Raw genomic sequence first — 4,435 nt, 5'->3', positions numbered from 1 at the left:
ATTGGGCTGTAAAAGTCTGTTCTGTGGGGTAGCAGTATATTCAGAACTGCTTCAAATTAGTTTGATGCCAGTTGACTTACCACTACATTTTTGGCTTCCAAAGGAAAATCAGAGCATTATGGCCACTAGATGGTGCTAACTATCATAGGAAATAAGTATACTCCACGTGGCCATCTAGTGACCATAGTGTAGTATTTTCTGCGTTAACACATTGAAGTTGAACAGAACATACCCAAAGGTATTGGGATACCCCTCCAACTCATTGGATCCAGGGGTTCAAATCACCTCCATGGCTAGAGGTGTATAACATTAAGCCCCTAGGCATGCAGACTGCTTCTACAAACATTGGTGAAAGAATGGGTCGCTCTTAGGAGCTCAGTGACTCCAAGCGTGGTCCCATGATAGGTGGTCACCTGGGCAATTAGTCCATCCGTGACATCTCCTGGCTACTAAATATTCCACGCTCAACTGTTAGTGGGATTATAACAAAGTGGAAGCAACTGGGAATAACAGCCACTCAGCCACCAAGTGGTAGGCCACGTCACATGACAGAGCGGGGTCAGCGCATGCTGAAGCGCACAGTGCGCAGAAGTCGCCAACTGTCTGCAGAGTCAATAGCTAAAGATCTCTAAACTTCATGTGGCCTTCAGATGAGCCCAACAACAGTGCATAGAGAGCTTCATGGAATGGGTTTCCATGGCCGAGCAGCTACATCCAAGCCTTACATCACCAAGTGCAATGCAAAGCATAGGATGCAGTGGTGTAAAGCACGCCGCCACTGGATTCTAGAGCAGAGGAGACGTGTTCTCTGGAGTGATGAATCACACTTCTCTGTCTGGAAATCCGATGGACATGTCTGGGTTTGGTGATTGCCAAGAGAACGGTACTTGCCTGACTGCATTGTGCCAAGTGTAAAGTTTGGTGGGAGGGGGATTATGGTGTGGGGTTGTTTTTCAGGTGTTGGGCTTGGCCCCTTAGTTCTGGTGATGGGAACTCTTAAGGCGTCAGCATACCAAGACATTTTGGACAATTTCCTGCTCCCAACTTTGTGGGAAGAGTTTGGGGATGGCCCCTTCCTGCTCCAACATGACTGCACACCAGTGCACAAAGCAAGGTCCATAAAGACATGGAGGAGCCAGTTTGGGGTGGAGGAACTTGACTGACCTGCACAGAGTCCTGACCTCAACCCCATAGAACACCTTTGGGGATGAATTAGAGCGGAGACTGCGAGCCAGGCCTCCTCCCCCGACATCAGTGCCTGACCTGACAAATGTGCTTCTGGAAGAATGGTCCAACCTTCCCATAGACACCCTCCTAAACCTTGTGGACGGCCTTCCCAGAAGAGTTGAAGCTGTTATAGCTGCAGAGGGCGGGGCCAACTCAATATTGAACCCTAAGGACTAAGACTGGGAGGCCATTAAAGGTCATGTGTGTGGAAAGGGCGGGGCCAACTCAATATTGAACCCTACGGACTAAGACTGGGAGGACATTAAAGTTCATGTAAGTGTAAAGGCCGGCCGACCAATACTTTTGGCAATATAGTGTATCTGGAGAACATTCGGTTTTGCTCCATTCGAGTAGAACAAATTTAAATACAGTTTTAATGAATGAGCAGCTATGCACATTTTTTTATACATACACCTGATTCTGTATCTTCTACAAATGACTGCTACAAAATTGCTAGTGTGAAACTAAAATTAAAATGAGCCATTGGCCAACAATGATACAAAATAACTATAGTTGACGCTTTAGGCTTTTCAGCACAAGGAGCCCAGCAGCCAACCAAATGACGGGCATTTTGTTCTGTTTCTCCATTTACTCCTTGTCTTTCCCATCCTCAAGGTAACTTTTTTAACAGTTCGGAGCGCTCTAAAGCACCTGTACTTTTCCTCTCCCTTCACAATGGAAATTCTAGAAGTTTCTTCTCGCAGTAACGGCCAAACAAAAGAAACAAAGACAGAACGGCTATGCCACGGCTTCCATCCTCGTCTCTATAGCGGAACGTCTGGTGAGGAGGGATCAAAGTGAAGTGGAAAATGGGCTTGTGAATAATTCATACAATTTAAGGCTTTTATACATAGTACGCGGTGTCAAAATATAACAAAGTAGCAGAACTGCTTTGCATTCGGTATTCAAGGCAGCGACAGTGTGTGGATGGAAGTTCTCCTTCGCTCGTTGTACCTCAGATTGTGCAGGACAGGTGGGTGCCGATTGCCAGGCTTTGTAGCTTTGAACATGAAATCTTTGAAGATTTTATTTTTAAAGCCAAACTCCAGTTTTTACAAACTTTAAAAAAGGTCCTTACTAGGGGTGAGTGAAATTGGAAATATTTAAAATTTTGGTGAAATGCATTGGAATCAATGGGGAAGGTGAAATTAAGGTGATTTCTGGTTATTTTCAAGGGTTCAGTGGGTTTAACTCCCTGTACCCTGTTTTTTTCCCTTTTGCCTGTATTGCTGGATTATCTTCAAAACACATACTCACCCATACAGCGAATCCAGAGTTCACCCACTGCGTTCAACTTATTGGGTGTATAGCTGTGTCTCAATCTTGCTCCTCCTCAGATGGCTTCGTTTTCCAGGTTCAGGCTGCCAGCCAGGGCTGAATCTAGCCTATCTGATCTGGGGGTGCAGTAAAAAATCCAGAGGGCATAATGTCAATAGTGTGACAGAGATGCCAGTAACCAGTAGTCCCTGATCACACAGCATGCTTCTGTACCATAAATCACAACCTGGAAGTAACATCTGACAGCAGAGCAGAGGCAATGCAGGAGTGAACAGGGAATACTGGTATGTATTAGCCTATCATTAGATTAAGATGATCAAACAGAACCTGTACCCTCTTATATCAGGTGTCCCTATCAGTGTCCCTTCTTACATCAGGAGTTTTCATCAGAGTTCCCCCATCATCAGGGTTCCAATAAGAGTCCCACCTTACATCAGGTGTCCCAATCAGAGTGCCCCTTTACATCAACTATCCTCATCAGAGTGCCCCCTTACATGAAATTTCCACATCACAGTGCCCCCTTACATCAATTGCCTAATCAGAATGCCCCCTTACATCAACTGTCCCCATCAGAATGCCCCTTGCATCAACTGTCCTCATCAGAATGCCCCCTTACATCAACTGTCCTCATCAGAATGCCCCCTTACATCAACTGTCATCATCAGAGTGCCCCCTTACATCAACTGTCGTCATCAGAGTGCCCCCTTACATCAACTATCCTCATCAGAATGCCCCTTACATCAACTGTCCTCATCAGAGTGCCCCTTACATCAACTGTCCCCATCAGAATGCCCCTTACATCAACTGTCCCCATCAGAATGCCCCTTACATCAACTGTCCCCATAAGAATGCCCCTTACATCAACTGTCCTCATCAGAGTGCCCCCTTACATCAACTGTCCTAATCAGAGTGCCCCTTTACATCAATTACCTAATTAGAATGCCACCTTACATCAACTCTCCTCATCAGAATGCCCCCTATACCAACTGTCTCCATCAGAGTGCCCCTTACATCAACTGTCCCCATCAGAGTGGCCCCCTACATCATCTGTCCTCATCAGAGTTCCTCCTTACATCAACTGTACTCATCAGAATGCCCCCCTATGCCAATTTTCTCCATTAGAGTGCCCCCTTGCATCAACTGTACTCATCAGAATGCCCCCCTATACCAACTGTCTCCATCAGAGTGACCCCTTACATCAACTGTCCTCATCATAGTCCCCCCTTACATCAACTATCCTCATCAGAGTTGCCCCCTACACCAACTGTCCTCAACAGAGTTGCCCCCTACACCAACTGTCCTCATCAGAGTTGCCCCCTACACCAACTGTCCTCATCAGAATGCCCCTTACATCAACTGTCCTCATCAGAGTTCCCCTTTACACCAACTGTCCTCATCAGAGTTCCCCTTTACACCAACTGTCCTCATCAAAGTGCCGCCTTACATCAATTGCAGTCATTAGAGTCCCCCCTTATATTAACAGTTCCTATCAAGTCTCATGGATTACTGGATGCACTCTTAGAGATCTGGGGGGCACAACTAAAATCTAGGGGGGCACAACCTACCACAGCACTCCCCTAGCCCCGAACCTGCTGCCAACTCTTTATGACGCACCGGGCCCACCGTCCAGCTGCTCTTTTTCCATGGTCCTGTAGCCTACTGTGAGATGTGGCATGGCATTCTGGCTGAAAACAGAATAGCAGTTCGGGGGTTGTGGGGGGGTTGGGCATTTCAGTGAGTGAAACTGAGAATTTCTGCCTTCAGTGAATAACAATGTGATAATTTCACAGTGACTCAATCTTACTCTGGTTACCTCCAGTCCTTACCTGTCTTTGTACTGTAGATACTGAGACAGGGCATTGCAGTGACTTCCTCAGACTGGGTAGTTAGTGGAAGAATCTGTCTGCTATAATAAGTCCCAATGTTATAA

Source organism: Staurois parvus, unplaced genomic scaffold (genome assembly GCF_062004578.1).
Source record: "Staurois parvus isolate SC_StPar_1 unplaced genomic scaffold, SC_StPar_1.0 ptg000487l, whole genome shotgun sequence".
NCBI classification, from domain to species: Eukaryota; Metazoa; Chordata; class Amphibia; order Anura; family Ranidae; genus Staurois; species Staurois parvus.
Note: the sequence above shows the minus strand (reverse complement) of the source record.